Source organism: Pseudophryne corroboree, unplaced genomic scaffold (assembly GCF_028390025.1).
Source record: "Pseudophryne corroboree isolate aPseCor3 unplaced genomic scaffold, aPseCor3.hap2 scaffold_567, whole genome shotgun sequence".
Classification (NCBI taxonomy): domain Eukaryota; kingdom Metazoa; phylum Chordata; class Amphibia; order Anura; family Myobatrachidae; genus Pseudophryne; species Pseudophryne corroboree.
The window spans coordinates 1-16,932 of NW_026970166.1; the positions used below are offsets into that span (position 1 = coordinate 1).

A 16,932-nucleotide genomic window follows, 5' to 3' on the forward strand; every position below is an offset into this window, starting at 1 on the left:
GTTGTAGCGCGGTGGCAGCATGGACAGATACCTTATCAGCAGAGATTGAGACCCTAGATAAGGATGCTATGTTATTGACCATAGGGCATATAAAAGATGCTGTCCTATATATGAGAGATGCTCAAAGTGACATTAGTCTACTGGGTTCTAGAATAAACGCTATGTCGATTTCTGCTAGACGAGTCCTATGGACCCGGCAATGGACAGGTGATGCCGACTCAAAAAGGCATATGGAGGTTTTACCTTACAGGTGTGAGGAATTGTTTGGGGAAGGTCTCTCGGACCTTGTCTCCACAGCTACAGCTGGTAAATCAAATTTTTTGCCTTATATTCCCTCACAGCCTAAGAAAGCACCACATTATCAAATGCAGTCCTTTCGATCACAGAGAAACAAGAAAGTACGAGGTGCGTCCTTTCTTGCCAGAGGTAAAGGCAGAGGGAAGAAGCTGCACAACACAGCTAGTTCCCAGGAACAGAAGTCCTCCCCGGCCTCTACAAAATCCACCGCATGACGCTGGGGCTCCGCTAAAGGAGTCCGCCCAGTTGGGGGCACGTCTTCGTGTTTTCAGCCACATCTGGGTTCATTCGCAGGTGGATCCCTAGGCAATAGAAATTGTTTCTCAGGGTTACAAGCTGAAATTCGAAGAGGTGCCTCCTCGCCGGTTTTTCAAATCGGCCCTACCATCTTCTCCCCAGGAAAGGGAGATAGTGTTAAATGCAATTCACAAATTGTATCTTCAACAGGTGGTGGTCAAGGTTCCCCTGCTTCAACAAGGAAAGGGAAATTATTCGACCCTGTTTGTAGTCCCAAAACCGGACGGTTTGGTCAGACCCATATTAAATTTAAAATCCCTGAACCTATACTTGAAAAGGTTCAAGTTCAAGATGGAATCGCTAAGAGCGGTCATCGCCAGCCTAGAAGGGGGGGATTTTATGATATCTCTGGACATAAAGGATGCATACCTTCATGTACTCATTTATCCACCTCATCAGGCGTACCTAAGATTTGCGGTACAGTATTGTCATTACCAATTTCAGACGTTGCCGTTTGGTCTCTCCAGAATTTTCTCCGAGAATTTTCACCAAGGTAATGACGGAAATTATGGTGCTCCTGCGAAAGCAAGGTGTCACAATTATCCCGTACTTGAACGATCTCCTCATAAAAGCGAGATCAAGAGAGCAGTTGCTGAACAGCGTATAACTTTCATTGAAGGTGTTACAGCAAAACGGCTGGATTCTCAATATCCCGAAGTCGCAGTTGGTTCCTACGACTCGTCTGACTTTGCTTGGGCATTATTCTGGATACGGACCAGAAAAGGGTTTATCTTCCGATAGAAAAGGCCCAGGAACTCATGACTCTGGTCAGGAACCTATTGAAACCAAAACAGGTGTCAGTGCATCACTGCACTCGAGTCCTGGGAATGATGGTGGCATCATACGAGGCCATTCCCTTCGGCAGGTTCCATGCGAGGATCTTGCAATGGGACCTACTGGACAAGTGGTCCGGGTCACATCTACAGATTCATCAGTTGATCACCCTGTCCCCCAGGGCCAGGGTATCTCTCCTGTGGTGGCTGCAGAGTGCTCACCTTCTAGAGGGCCGCAGGTTCGGCATTCAGGACTGGATCCTGGTGACCACGAACGCGAGCCTCCGAGGTTGGGGAGCAGCCACACAGGGAAGAAATTTCCAAGGTCTTTGGTCAAGTCAGGAGACTTGTCTTCACATCAACATCCTGGAGCTAAGGGCCATATACAACGCCCTATGTCAAGCGGAGACCTTACTTCGCGACCAACCAGTTCTGATCCAGTCAGACAACGTCACCGCAGTAGTTCATGTAAACCGCCAAGGCGGCACAAGGAGCAGAGTGGCGATGGCGGAAGCCACCAGAATTCTTCGCTGGGCGGAGAATCATGTAAGCGCACTGTCAGCAGTGTTCATTCCGGGAGTGGACAACTGGGAAGCAGACTTCCTCAGCAGACACGACCTACATCCAGGAGAGTGGGGACTCCATCAGGAAGTCTTCGCACAGATTGCAAGTCGGTGGGGACTGTTCCAGATAGACATGATGGCGTCCCGCCTCAACAAAAAGCTACAGAGGTATTGCACCAGGTCAAGAGACCCTCAGGCAGTAGCTGTTTAAACAGCTCTTCATTTTCTGATTTTATGTTTATGCTAACAAATTTGCTCTCTGAAAAGTGTCCACAAAGCCAAGTCTCTGATTAACACATTTGTAGGAATGGTTTTTCACCTATTACTGAATTAAACTTGCTTCATTGGAAAGGCAGCAAGATGCATCCTCATTTCAATGTCTACTGAAATAATACAGGTTGACACCAGGAAACATAAACGCCACTGCATCCTTGCTGCTTTCGCATGTGGAAGTCTGTTTAATGTGAAAACAAGGTGATATCTAATTAGCACACAGGTAAGGAATTAAGAAAATCTTTATTTAAGGGTGAAGGTGTTTCTCACAAAATCGTTGCCCCAATGCATCATTGAAATTCAAGCTGGAAAGATGATTTTAATATATCACTTGTACATTTTGTATTGCTCTTCTGGTGACAATGTAGTTTGTTTTTGTCAATTACCATTTTAATAATAGGGTAAAGAAAATTAAGTGGATTTTTGAAAGAAAACAATACTGTCAATATACTATTAAAACAAATTAAAATGGTAAAAGTTATTGTACTTTAAGTAAAAATAAAAGAGCAAAAATATCAATCCCAGTTTTGGATTACTTTAATTAACAAAAAAAAATGCATATAGCAGAGGATAGTTTCAATCTGCCTACCTCTGGGTTATGGGCCCAGCATGTTTCCATTGCAGTACTCTGCTGCACATGTAAGTGCAAGAGATCCTGAAGCACTCACTCATCATGGGAAAGTACCAATGTGTTTCTTCGTTGGTTGATGGAAGAAACATCTTACAAAAACTCTCCAGATTATTGACTTTTTAAAGTTTTTCTAGGAAACGTTCTAGATGAATGCTTATTAGCCTTTGTCAGTATGTATGTTTGTAAAGTGTCTCTGTGGCGCAATCGGTTAGTGTGTTTGGTTATTAATCAAAGGGTTGGTGGTTCAATCCCACCCAACGATGTAATTGACCTTGTTATCAGATTTTGGTGATCTTTAAGTAGACAAGTCAAAATTTCAAACCCCCTTCTTATGGTGTAGGGTACCTGGCCTACTCTGATGTAATCAGAGTTAGATTTGAATCAGTGATTTTATAAAAAAACAGCTAGGAAGCACAATTTAGCAGTGGGTTGCAGAGAAAAAGAAATATGCTGGCAGAAAAATCCAATTGCTTTATTTTTATGCTAACTAATTTGTTCTCTGAAAAGTGTCCACAAAGCCAAGTATCTGATTAACATATTTGTAGGGATGGTTTTTCACCTATTACTAAATTAAACTTGCTTCATTGGAAAGGCAGCAAGATGCATCCTCATTTCAATATCTACTGAAATAATACAGGTTGACACCAGGAAACATTAACGCCACTGCATCCTTGCTGCTTTCTCATGTGGAAGTCTGTTTAATGTGAAAACAAGGTGATATCTAATTAGCACACAGGTAAGGAATAAAGAAAATCTTTATTTAAGGGTGAAGATGTTTCTCACAAAATCGTTGCCCCAATGCATCATTGAAATTCAAGCTGGAAAGATGATTTTAATATATCACTTGTACATTTTGTATTGCTCTTCTGGTGACAATGTAGTTTGTTTTTGTCAATTACCATTTTAATAATCGGGTAAAGAAAATTAATTGGATTTTTGAAAGAAAACAACACTGTCAATATACTATTAAAACAAATTAAAATGGTAAAAGTTATTGTACTTTAAGTAAAAATAAAAGCTAAAATATCAATCCCAGTTTTGGATTACTTTAATGAACAAAAAAAAAATGCATATAGCAAAGGATAGTTTCAATCTGCCTACCTCTGGGTTATGGGCCCAGCATGCTTCCATTGCAGTACTCTGCTGCACATGTAAGTGCAAGAGATCCTGAAGCACTCACTCATCATGGGAAAGTACCAATGTGTTTCTTCATTGGTTGCTGGAAGAAACATCTTACAAAAACTCTCCAGATTATTGACTTTTTAAAGTTTTTCTAGGAAACGTTCTAGATGAATGCTTATTAGTCTTTGTCAGTATGTACTTTTTGCAAAGTGTCTCTGTGGCGCAATCGGTTAGTGTGTTCAGCTATTAATCAAAAGGTTGGTGGTTCAATCCCATCCAGGGACGTAATTGACCTTGTCATCAAATTTTGGTAATATTTAAGTAGACAAGTCATATAGCAGAGGATAGTTTCAATCTGCCTACCTCTGGGTTATGGACCCAGCATGCTTCCATTACAGTACTCTGCTGCACATGTAAGTGCAAGAGATCCTGAAGCACTCACTCATCATGCGAAAGTACCAATGTGTTTCTTCATTGGTTGCTGGAAGAAACATCTTACAAAAACTCTCCAGATTATTGACTTTTTAAAGTTTTTCTAGGAATCGTTCTAGATGAATGCTTATTAGCCTTTGTCAGTATGTACTTTTGCAAAGTTTCGCTGTGGCGCAATCAGTTAGTGTGTACGGCTATTAACCAAAAGGTTGGTGGTTCAATCCCACCCAGGGACGTAATTGAACTTGTAATCAGATTTTGTTGATCTTTAAGTAGACAAGTCAAAATTTCGAAAACCCCTGTTATGGTGTAGGGTACCTGGCCTTCTCTGATGTAATCAGAGTTAGATTTGATTCATACTGTTAACTGGGTAGTATATCACAAGTTATACGGTGTGATTGGTGTGGCTGGTATGAATCTTGACCTTGGATTAACAAAAATCCTTTCCTCGAACTGTCTGTCTCCTCTGGGCACAGTTTCTCTAACTGAGGTATGGAGGAGGGGCATAGAGGGAGGAGCCAGTGCACACCCAGATCTAAAGTCTTTCTTAAAGTGCCCATGTCTGCTGCGGAGCCCGTCTATCCCCCATGGTCCTTACGGAGTCCCCATCATCCTCTACGGACTACGAGAAAAAAAAATTACCGGTAGGTTTAAAATGTTATTTTTTTCTCTGCAACCCACTGCTAAATTGTGCTTCCTAGCTGTTTTTTATAAAATCACTTAATTAAATCTAACTCTGATTACGTCAGAGAAGGCCAGGTACCCTACACCATAAGAGGGGGTTTGAAATTTTGACTTGTCTACTTAAAGATCACCAAAATCTGATGACAAGGTCAATTACATCCCTGGGTGGGATTGAACCACCAACCTTTTGGTTAATAGCCCATGTAAGTGCAAGAAATCCTGAAGCACTCACTCATCATGGGAAAGTACCAATGTGTTTCTTACAAAAATTCTCCAGATTATTGACTTTTTAAAGTTTTTCTAGGAAACGTTCTAGATGAATGATTATTAGCCTTTGTCAGTATTGACTTTTGCAAGGTGTCTCTGTGGCGCAATCGGTTAGCATGTTTGGCTATTAACCAAAAGGTTGGTGGTTCAATCCCACCCAGGGATGTAATTGACCTTGTAATCAGATTTTGGTGATCTTTAAGTAGACAAGTCAAAATTTCAAAAACCCCCCTTATGGTGTAGGGTACCTGGCCTTCTCTGATGTAATCAGAGTTAGATTTGATTAAGTGATTTTATAAAAAAACAGCTAGGAAGCACAATTTAGCAGTGGGTTGCAGAGAAAAAAAATATGCTGGCAGAAAAGTCCAATTGAGTGATTAAACAGCTCTTCATTTTCTGATTTTATGTTTATGCTAACAAATTTGCTCTCTGAAAAGTGTCCACAAAGCCAAGTCTCTGATTAACACCTTTGTAGGAATGGTTTTTCACCTATTACTGAAATAAACTTGCTTCATTGGAAAGGCATCAAAGATGCATCCTCATTTCAATGTCTACTGAAATAATACAGGTTGACACCAGGAAACGTCACTGCATCCTTGCTGCTTCCTCACGGGGAAGTCTGTTTAATGTGAAAACAAGGTGATATCTAATCAGCACACAGGTAAGGAATTAAGAAAATCTTTCTTTGTGGGTGAAGATGTTTCTCACAAATTGTTGTCCCAATGCATCATTGAAATTCAAGATGGAAGATGATTTTCATATATCACTTGTACATTTTGCATTGCTCTTCTGGTGACAATGTAGTTTGTTTTTGTCAATTACCATTTCAGTAATAGGGTAAAGAAAATTAAGTGGATTTTTTAAAGAAAACAATGCTGTCAATATACTATTAAAACAAATTAAAATGATAAAAGTTATTGTACTTTAAGTAAAAATAAAAGAGCCAAAATATCAATCCCAGTTTTTGATTACTTTAATTATAAAAAAAAAAATGCACATAGCAGAGGATAGTTTCGATCAATCGACCTCTGGGTTATGGGCCCAGCATGCTTCCATTGCACTACTCTGCTGCTCATGGAAGTGTAAGAGATCCTGAAGACTAAATTGATTAAAGGCCTAAAAGTACTGGACTATAAGGAAAGACTTACTAGGCTGAATATTTATACACTAGAAAAGAGGTGCCTAAGAGGAGATATTATTAATATCTTCAAATATGTAAAGATACATAACAAAGAGTTATCAGAGGAATTATTTATTAAAAGAACACGTGGTCACTCGCTGCGACTGGAGGAAAGTTCAGAACGCAATGGAGGAAAGGTTTCTTCACTGTTAGGGCAATCAGGATGTGGAATTCCCTGCCAGGGAAGGTGGTAATGGCGGACTCTGTAATTGGATTTAAAAAAGGAATGGATACATTTCTGAATGAAAAAGCTATCCAAGGTTATAATACTTAAAATATCAACATGGTTAATCCGGGGGTAACATGAGTTATAGTAGCTAACTAGTCATAAAACATTATTCAGCAAGTATGTAGAATCATCACAACTTAAAACAGGTTGAACACGATGGGCAATTTGCCTCTATTCAACCTCAAAAACTATGTTACTATATTACTATGTTATTGTAGTATACAGAACACCACAATGCAATGAGCAGTGATAGTGAGCACTGATGAGGATACTAGAACTGACACTGAGCAGCAAGATGCAGCACTGGACTATTAGTAATGTACTGTAGTATGCTGAGCACCACAATGCAGCACAAGACAATGAGCAGTGATACTGAGCACTGATGAGGATACTACTGAGAACTGACACTGAGCAGGAGAGACACACTACTAGTATTACTGAGCAGCAATAAGTAACCACTGATACTGAGCACTGATATTGAGATTTCCACTGAGAGAACATAGCCACGTCCTCTCCGCTCTCTCTTCAATGCACGAGTAAAAATGGCAGCAACGCGCAGCTCTTTATATGGAATCCGAATCTCGCGAGAATCCGACAGCGGGATGATGACATTTTCCCTTGTTCAGGTTTTCCGAGTCAGGCGGGAACAACCGAGCCTGCCTCGGACCAGTGTAAACCACGTGGAGTTCGTGGGGAATTCGGTTCTCGGAGAACCGAACCCGCTCCTCTCTACCTTATACCCATCAATTTTTTTATTTTCAATCTAAGCCCCTGCAGTTTTCTGTAAGCATCTGCTTCGCTATGATGATCAACAAGTCACAAGGGCAAACACTCAGGGTTTGAGGCGTAGATCTTAGGACCAGCTGCTACAAGCATGGCAGAGGTGTCACTATCACTGGTGACACACAGAGAGGTGGCGAGGGAGATTGTAATGCAGTGCGCGCAGATAAGCAGCGCAATGGTAAAAAGGAGGCATGGTTTCATAGGTAGGGGCGTGGCCTGGTGGCCTGAATCTACATTTTGTTGCTCCGGGTGTCCCGGGGGTTGGGGGCTGCACCCGGGGACTAGTGTGTGAGCGGTGCTGGCTCCTGCACAGTGACAGGGCATGGCCACCCAGCATGACGCCTCCCTTCTTGACCATGCTGTAATTGCAGTCGCACTGCAGTTCAGCGTGATCATAAAAAATGGTGTAGGCTCCTGCTGGTGCAGACTGTATGTGCGCGCAGGAAGCCGCCACCATTTTTGTGATCACAGCGGCTGAATGTGATGTCATACAGCCGCTGTGACCACGCCCCCTGTGTCTCCTCCGTTGCAGACCCCATTTTGAAGCCTTGCCCCCGCACCGCTCCATCCCTGACTTGGAAATGGAGTGTTGCTGACCCACCTCTCCCCCCCTTCCCCACCCCGATTGACAGGCAGAGGCGATCACATTCTCTGCGGGGTGCCGCAGAAAATGCAGGCACATGCGTATGCTCTTAGCAATTTTTGCAGTTGGATCGCTTATTGTGATTGCAATCCAACCTGAATCAGGCCCTATTACCTATCACAATGCGCTGCGGGCAGTACAAAATTGGGTTAATATAGGAGAAAAACCCCCAGACCTGTGCTCCTTAACTGTACCTGGTGGCTAGTGGAGCGGCTGCCCAGTAATCAGTGTCCACCGCAGTGCGCACACGGCCCACCCCCTACGGCCTCGCTCCCCTTCATCAGCGGCCTCGTGATCCGGAAGGGTGGTGTGTGTGTGACTGACCTTAGGATGAAACCGGAGCCTCCGCTGCAGTGACCCAGCAACCAGGGCACGGGAGTATATAGCGCCGCTGGGAGTGATGAAGCTGCAGTAAAGATGTCTATTAGACCTAGCCTGCTGCAGCCCTTGTAGATTCTCATAAAACAAGTTCTTCTTTTCTTGTCAAAATTAATAGCTAAGAATAGGCTGCCTGAGGCAGGCCCCTGTTAATTGGCCTGCTACTGAAGGCACCAACTACAAACTGAGCTCCCTGTTCATGGAAGCGGGGTTATAGAGGAGAATGCACTGAGCTTCTTGGGAACAGTCAAAAGCTTTGAGCCGGTTGGTGCCTCAGATCAAGATCCTACTCTACACCCCAATGTGAATCCTTGTGGAGTCCAGTGTACCCCACAGAAGAAATTAATGTGTCACACCCATTGGCAGCAACCTTAGAATAGCTGCTGACGGGCACAATTGAGAAAGGAAGGGGGGGGGACATTTGAATCCAGCACATAGATGCAATTCAAATATGTAATTTGTACCTTCCTATTTTAAAATATAATGGATGAACCTCACCCTGTGAGAACAATCTTCATGATCAAGAGATCTAATATGTAAAATAAGTATGAGTTGGGATAGGGCTGGGGAGGGTGGCAGCTCGGGCAGCCCCTCCCCCGTCAAGTTAAGGAGATTCAACTGAGGAAGCACAAGGGAACTCTCGTCTGGGGACAACAACTGCAGGGAGACCACATCTTTTCAGATGAACATGGGATGGCGGAAGGCTGCCTAATACTGAAGCACCATCAAATATCAAACCATATCCAACAACTAGTAACAGCATTCCTGGGGGAAGGTCTGCAGCAGACGGATTTGCATACGGTGATGTCATCCAAGCAGTGGGCCAAAGTTGGCTGGAACCCTCATCTGCATATAAAAAGAGAAAAGGGGCATGCAGGGCATGGCGGCCTTTTGCAGTGCTTGGATGACCCCTAGTTCGCATTAAACACCCCCACCCTCCTTTGGTGTGGGGCTCATGTTGGCCATGCCCCATCCCCTGAAGCATTCATGCTGATTTCTTGCAGCAGCTGGGCACTGTAACAGCTCCAGAGCTGCTCTGTAAGGCAAGTAAAAGGGTGTGGGCCCTGCAGCACCACCTGTAGTTCGCATTGTGCGTTGGAAGGCACAAAGTAAGCAGACGGGAGGAGAAGTCAGGATAGTACACAAGGGCATCCTTTTCTCTTAGTCCGTAGAGGATGCTGGGGTCACATTAAGAACCATGGGGTATAGACGGGATCCGCAAGAGACATGGGCACTTTAAGACTTTCAAAGGGTGTGAACTGGCTCCTCCCTCTATGCCCCTCCTCCAGACTCCAGTTATAGGAACTGTGCCCAGGGAGACGGACATTTCGAGGAAAGGATTTATTGTTAAACTAAGGTGAGCATCTTACCAGCTCACACCTTAAGCATGCCGCAGAACGTGGCATTCAACAGAACACAAGCCAACGGCATGAACAATTGCAGCAAAAAGCTGACCAGAACCGTAACACAACATGTGTATAACCACAAGTAATAACTGCAGACACAGTATGGACTGGGACGGGTGCCCAGCATCCTCTACGTACTAAGAGAAAAGGATTTACCGGTAGGTATTAAAATCCTATTTTCTCATACGACCTAGAGGATGCTGGGGTCACATTAAGAACCATGGGGTTATACCAAAGCTCTTGAACGGGTGGGAGAGTGCGTACGACTCTGCAGCACCGAATGACCCAACTTGAGGTTATCATCAGCCAAGGTATCAAACTTGTAAAACTTAGCAAAAGTGTTTACTAAATAGCTGCTCGGCAAAGTTGCAATGCCGAGACTCCCCGACCAGCTGCCCAGGATGAACCCACCTTTCTAGTAGAATGGGTCTTCACCTAATTCAGTAACGGCAATCCTGCCGTGGAATGAGCATGCTGAATTTTACCACAGATCCAGCGCATAATGGTCTGCATGGAAGCAGGACACCCAATCATGTTGGGAGCATACAGGACAAACAGAGCCTCTGTTTTCCTAATCTGAACCGTTCTGGTGACATAAATTTTCAAAGTTCTGACCACAGCCAGAGACTTTGACTCAACGAAGGTGTCAGTGGCCAAAGGCACCATGTGGAAAGATGAACCACCTTCGGCAGAAATTGTTGACGTGTCCTCAATTCTGCTCTATCTTCATGAAAGATCAAATAAAGGCTCTTGTGATACTGCATGGTTTGTACTGTTTTCCATGTGCTCCCAGATCTTTCAAGCAAGTAGCATGGTCAAGAAAGTTCTGTTTGAAAAGAAACAAACATTTACTGTCATTGTTATGCAAATAAACTTACATTAAAGCTAACAAGAAAGCACACTCGTTCTGTCTTTAAACTGATAAAAGAAACCCCAATAATATGGGGCATGCAAAAATTGAGATAAAACTCAGTTTTGCTCCTCTCCACGGAAATCTTTAATAAAAGGCGAAATATTTGTTAGTTCTGAAGAGAAACCAGAGCATGACCAAGATTCCACCTGTCGCCTGAGTGCCATGCCAGCAGTTCTCATTCAGCTCAAAGTGAGCACCCAATTTGAATGAAAGAAAGCAGATTTCTCACCAGGCTTCCCCTTGCTATAAACATGGTTTGTACTCTTTTCCATGTGCTCCCAGATCTTTCAAACAATTAGTGTGGTCAAGAAAGTTCTGTTTGAAAAGAAACAAACATTTACTGTCATTTCTATGCAAATGAGCTTACATTAAAGCACACTCGTTCTATCTTTAAACCAATAAAATAAAACCCCAATAAGATGGGGCATGCAAAAATTGAGATAAAACTCAGTTTTGCTCCTCTCCACGGAAATCTTTAGTAAAAGGCGAAAGATTTGTTCGTTCTGAAGAGAAACCACAGCATGACCAAGATTCTACCTGTCGCCTGAGTGCCATGCCAGCAGTCCTCATTCAGCTCAAAGTGAGCACCCAATTTGAAAGAAAGAAAGCAGATTTCTCACCAGGCTTCCCCTTGCTATAAACATGGTTTGTACTCTTTTCCATGTGCTCCCAGATCTTTCAAGCAATTAGTATAGTCAAGAAAGTTCTGTTTGAAAAGAAACAAACATTTACTGTCATTTCTACGCAAATGAGCTTACATTAAAGCACACTCGTTCTATCTTTAAACTGATAAAAGAAACCCCAATAAGACGGGGCATGCAAAAATTGAGATAAAACTCAGTTTTGCTCCTCTCCACGGAAATCTTTAGTAAAAGGCAAAAGATTTGTTCGTTCTGAAGAACTAGCACAAGGGAACTCTCAAAAGAAGAACAAGGCTCTGAAACAAAGAAATCTGACTTTTACCAGAGCTGACCAGAGGAAAACACAAACACAGTCCCCCACTACCACAAATAAAGCAGTCGAGTTTCCCACATTTGGGGAAATCACAGGGGTCAGCATACCCAGAATGCAATGAATGAACCTCACCCTGGGAGAATAATCTTCATGACCATGGTATCTCCTATGCAAAATAAGTATGATTTGGGATAGAGCTGGGGAGGGCCGCTGCTCAGGCACATCTCTGTCAAGTTAAGGAGATTCAACTGAGGCAGCACAAGGGAACTCTCATCTGGGGACAACAACTGCAGGGAGAACACATATTTTCAGATGAACATGGGAGGGCAGAAGGCTGCCTAATACTGAAGCACCCCCAAACAACAAACCAAATGCAACAACTAGTGCAAGCATTCCTGGGGGAAGGCCTGCCGCAGATGGATTTGCATATGGTGATGTCATCCAAGCAGTGGGTCAAAGTTGGCTTCAACCCTCGTCTGCATATGAAAACAGAAAAGGGGCGTGCAGGGCATGGTGGCCTTTTGCGGCGCTTGTCTGACCCCTAGTTTGCATTAAACACCTCCACCCTCCTTCGGTGTGGGGCTCATGTTGGCTATGCCCCAGCCCCTGAAGCATTCAAGCTGATTTTTCTCCCAAACGAAAGACACTAGAATGAAAATTTTAAAGCCTCCTGTTAGTGCTTCATCTACACGTTATAGCCCTGAATTTTCCAATGCCTATCTCTTTGCAAAAGAGAGATATCGGCAAGGAAAAGCTGTATTGTACCTTTGCATTTTTCTCCCAAACGAAAGACACTAGAATGAAAATTTTAAAGCCTCCTGTTAGTGCTTCATCTACACGTTATAGCCCTGAATTTTCCAATGCCTAGCTCTTTGCAAAAGAGAGATATTGGCAAGGAAAAGCTGTATTGTACCTTTGCATTTTTCTCCCAAACGAAAGACACTAGAATGAAAATTTTAAAGTCTACTGTTAGAGCTTCATCTACACGTTATAGCCCTGAATTTTCCAATGCCTAGCTCTTTGCAAAAGAGAGATATCGGCAAGGAAAAGCTGTATTGTACCTTTGCATTTTTCTCCCAAACGAAAGACACTAGAATGAAAATTTTAAAGCCTCCTGTTAGTGCTTCATATACACGTTATAGCCCTGAATTTTCCAATGCCTATCTCTTTGCAAAAGAGAGATATCGACAAGGAAAAGCTGTATTGTACCTTTGCATTTTTCTCCCAAACGAAGGACATTAGAATGAAAATTTTAAAGCCTCCTATTAGTGCTTCATCTACACGTTATAGCCCTGAATTTTCCAATGCCTAGCTCTTTGCAAAAGAGAGATATCGGCAAGGAAAAGCTGTATTGTACCTTTGCATTTTTCTCCCAAACGAAAGACACTAGAATGAAAATTTTAAAGCCTCCTGTTAGTGCTTCATCTACACGTTATAGCCCTGAATTTTCCAATGCCTATCTCTTTGCAAAAGAGAGATATCGGCAAGGAAAAGCTGTATTGTACCTTTGCATTTTTCTCCCAAACGAAGGACACTAGAATGAAAATTTTAAAGCCTCCTATTAGTGCTTCATCTACACGTTATAGCCCTGAATTTTCCAATGCCTATCTCTTTGCAAAAGAGAGATATCGGCAAGGTAAAGCTGTATTGTACCTTTGCATTTTTCTCCCAAACGAAGGACACTAGAATGAAAATTTTAAAGCCTCCTGTTAGTGCTTCATCTATACGTTATAGCCCTGAATTTTCAAATGCCTATCTCTTTGCAAAAGAGAGATATCGGCAAGGAAAAGCTGTATTGTACCTTTGCATTTTTCTCCCAAACGAAAGACACTAGAATGAAAATTTTAAAGCCTCCTGTTAGTGCTTCATCTACACGTTATAGCCCTGAATTTTCCAATGCCTATCTCTTTGCAAAAGAGAGATATCGGCAAGGAAAAGCTGTATTGTACCTTTGCATTTTTCTCCCAAACGAAGGACACTAGAATGAAAATGTAAAAGCCTCCTGTTAGTGCTTCATCTACACGGTATAGCCCTGAATTTTCCAATGCCTAGCTCTTTGCAAAAGAGAGATATTGGCAAGGAAAAGCTGTATTGTACCTTTGCATTTTTCTCCCAAACGAAGGACACTAGAATGAAAATTTTAAAGCCTCCTGTTAGTGCTTCATCTACACGTTATAGCCCTGAATTTTCCAATGCCTATCTCTTTGCAAAAGAGAGATATCGGCAAGGAAAAACTGTATTGTACCTTTGCATTTTTCTCCCAAACGAAAGACACTAGAATGAAAATTTTAAAGCCTCCTGTTAGTGCTTCATCTACACGTTATAGCCCTGAATTTTCCAATGCCTAGCTCTTTGCAAAAGAGAGATATCGGCAAGGAAAAGCTGTATTGTACCTTTGCATTTTTCTCCCAAACGAAGGACACTAGAATGAAAATGTAAAATCCTCCTGTTAGTGCTTCATCTACACGGTATAGCCCTGAATTTTCCAATGCCTAGCTCTTTGCAAAAGAGAGATATTGGCAAGGAAAAGCTGTATTGTACCTTTGCATTTTTCTCCCAAACGAAGGACACTAGAATGAAAATTTTAAAGCCTCCTGTTAGTGCTTCATCTACACGTTATAGCCCTGAATTTTCCAATGCCTATCTCTTTGCAAAAGAGAGATATCGGCAAGGAAAAACTGTATTGTACCTTTGCATTTTTCTCCCAAACGAAAGACACTAGAATGAAAATTTTAAAGCCTCCTGTTAGTGCTTCATCTACACGTTATAGCCCTGAATTTTCCAATGCCTAGCTCTTTGCAAAATCGAGATATTGGCAAGGAAAAGCTGTATTGTACCTTTGCATTTTTCTCCCAAACGAAAGACACTAGAATGAAAATTTTAAAGCCTCCTGTTAGTGCTTCATCTACACGTTATAGCCCTGAATTTTCCAATGCCTAGCTCTTTGCAAAAGAGAGATATCGGCAAGGAAAAGCTGTATTGTACCTTTGCATTTTTCTCCCAAACGAAAGACACTAGAATGAAAATTTTAAAGCCTCCTGTTAGTGCTTCATCTACACGTTATAGCCCTGAATTTGTCCAATGCCTATCTCTTTGCAAAAGAGAGATATCGGCAAGGAAAAGCTGTATTGTACCTTTGCATTTTTCTCCCAAACGAAGGACACTAGAATGAAAATTTTAAAGCCTCCTGTTAGTGCTTCATCTACACGTTATAGCCCTGAATTTTCCAATGCCTATCTCTTTGCAAAAGAGAGATATCGGCAAGGAAAAGCTGTATTGTACCTTTGCATTTTTCTCCCAAACGAAAGACACTAGAATGAAAATTTTAAAGCCTCCTGTTAGTGCTTCATCTACATGTTATAGCCCTGAATTTTCCAATGCCTATCTCTTTGCAAAAGAGAGATATCGGCAAGGAAAAGCTGTATTGTACCTTTGCATTTTTCTCCCAAACGAAGGACATTAGAATGAAAATTTTAAAGCCTCCTATTAGTGCTTCATCTACACGTTATAGCCCTGAATTTTCCAATGCCTATCTCTTTGCAAAAGAGAGATATCGGCAAGGAAAAGCTGCATTGTACTTTTGCATTTTTCTCCCAAACGAAAGACACTAGAATGAAATTTTTAAAGCCTACTGTTAGTGCTTCATCTACACGTTATAGCCCTGCATTTTCCAATGCCTATCTCTTTGCAAAAGAGAGATATCGGCAAGGAAAAGCTGCATTGTACTTTTGCATTTTTCTCCCAAACGAAAGACACTAGAATGAAAATTTTAAAGCCTCCTGTTAGTGCTTCATCTACACGTTATAGCCCTGAATTTTCCAATGCCTAGCTCTTTGCAAAAGAGAGATATTGGCAAGGAAAAGCTGTATTGTACCTTTGCATTTTTCTCCCAAACGAAAGACACTAGAATGAAAATTTTAAAGCCTCCTGTTAGTGCTTCATCTACACGTTATAGCCCTGAATTTTCCAATGCCTATCTCTTTTCAAAAGAGAGATATCGGCAAGGAAAAACTGTATTGTACCTTTGCATTTTTCTCCCAAACGAAGGACACTAGAATGAAAATTTAAAAGCCTCCTGTTAGTGCTTCATCTACACGTTATAGCCCTGCATTTTCCAATGCCTATCTCTTTGCAAAAGAGAGATATCGGCAAGGAAAAGCAGCATTGTACCTTTGCATTTTTCTCCCAAACGAAAGACACTAGAATGAAAATTGTAAAGCCTCCTGTTAGTGCTTCATCTACACGTTATAGCCCTGCATTTTCCAATGCCTAGCTCTTTGCAAAAGAGAGATATTGGCAAGGAAAAGCTGTATTGTACCTTTGCATTTTTCTCCCAAACGAAAGACACTAGAATGAAAATTTTAAAGCCTCCTGTTAGTGCTTCATCTACATGTTATAGCCCTGCATTTTCCAATGCCTATCTCTTTGCAAAAGAGAGATATCGGCAAGGAAAAGCAGCATTGTACTTTTGCATTTTTCTCCCAAACGAAAGACACTAGAATGAAAATTTTAAAGCCTCCTATTAGTGCTTCATCTACACGTTATAGCCCTGAATTTTCCAATGCCTAGCTCTTTGCAAAAGAGAGATATCGGCAAGGAAAAGCTGTATTGTACCTTTGCATTTTTCTCCCAAACGAAAGACACTAGAATGAAAATTTTAAAGCCTCCTGTTAGTGCTTCATCTACACGTTATAGCCCTGAATTTTCCAATGCCTATCTCTTTGCAAAAGAGAGATATCGGCAAGGAAAAGCTGTATTGTACCTTTGCATGTTTCTCCCAAACGAAGGACACTAGAATGAAAATTTTAAAGCCTCCTATTAGTGCTTCATCTACACGTTATAGCCCTGAATTTTCCAATGCCTATCTCTTTGCAAAAGAGAGATATCGGCAAGGAAAAGCTGTATTGTACCTTTGCATTTTTCTCCCAAACGAAGGACACTAGAATGAAAATTTTAAAGCCTCCTTTTAGTGCTTCATCTACACGTTATAGCCCTGAATTTTCCAATGCCTATCTCTTAGCAAAAGAGAGATATCGGCAAGGAAAAGCTGCATTGTACTTTTACATTTTTCTCCCAAACGAAAGACACTAGAATGAAAATTTTAAAG

The 16,932-nt window shown here is 41.9% G+C and overlaps 4 non-coding genes across 4 annotated transcripts; all 4 read right to left on the minus strand.

The window, feature by feature from the left end:
• Positions 1-10,887: 10,887 nt before the first annotated feature.
• Positions 10,888-11,003, minus strand: LOC135033151 (U5 spliceosomal RNA). The gene has a single exon (XR_010228562.1). It is a non-coding gene; the product is annotated as a U5 spliceosomal RNA (small nuclear RNA).
• A 275-nt stretch (positions 11,004-11,278) lies between these two features.
• On the minus strand, positions 11,279-11,394 carry LOC135033143 (U5 spliceosomal RNA). Its single transcript, XR_010228554.1, has one exon. It is a non-coding gene; the product is annotated as a U5 spliceosomal RNA (small nuclear RNA).
• Positions 11,395-11,668: 274 nt separating this feature from the next.
• LOC135033157 (U5 spliceosomal RNA) lies at positions 11,669-11,785 on the minus strand. The gene has a single exon (XR_010228568.1). It is a non-coding gene; the product is annotated as a U5 spliceosomal RNA (small nuclear RNA).
• A 59-nt stretch (positions 11,786-11,844) lies between these two features.
• LOC135032994 (U1 spliceosomal RNA) lies at positions 11,845-12,008 on the minus strand. Its single transcript, XR_010228440.1, has one exon. It is a non-coding gene; the product is annotated as a U1 spliceosomal RNA (small nuclear RNA).
• Between the last annotated feature and the right edge of the window lie 4,924 nt (positions 12,009-16,932).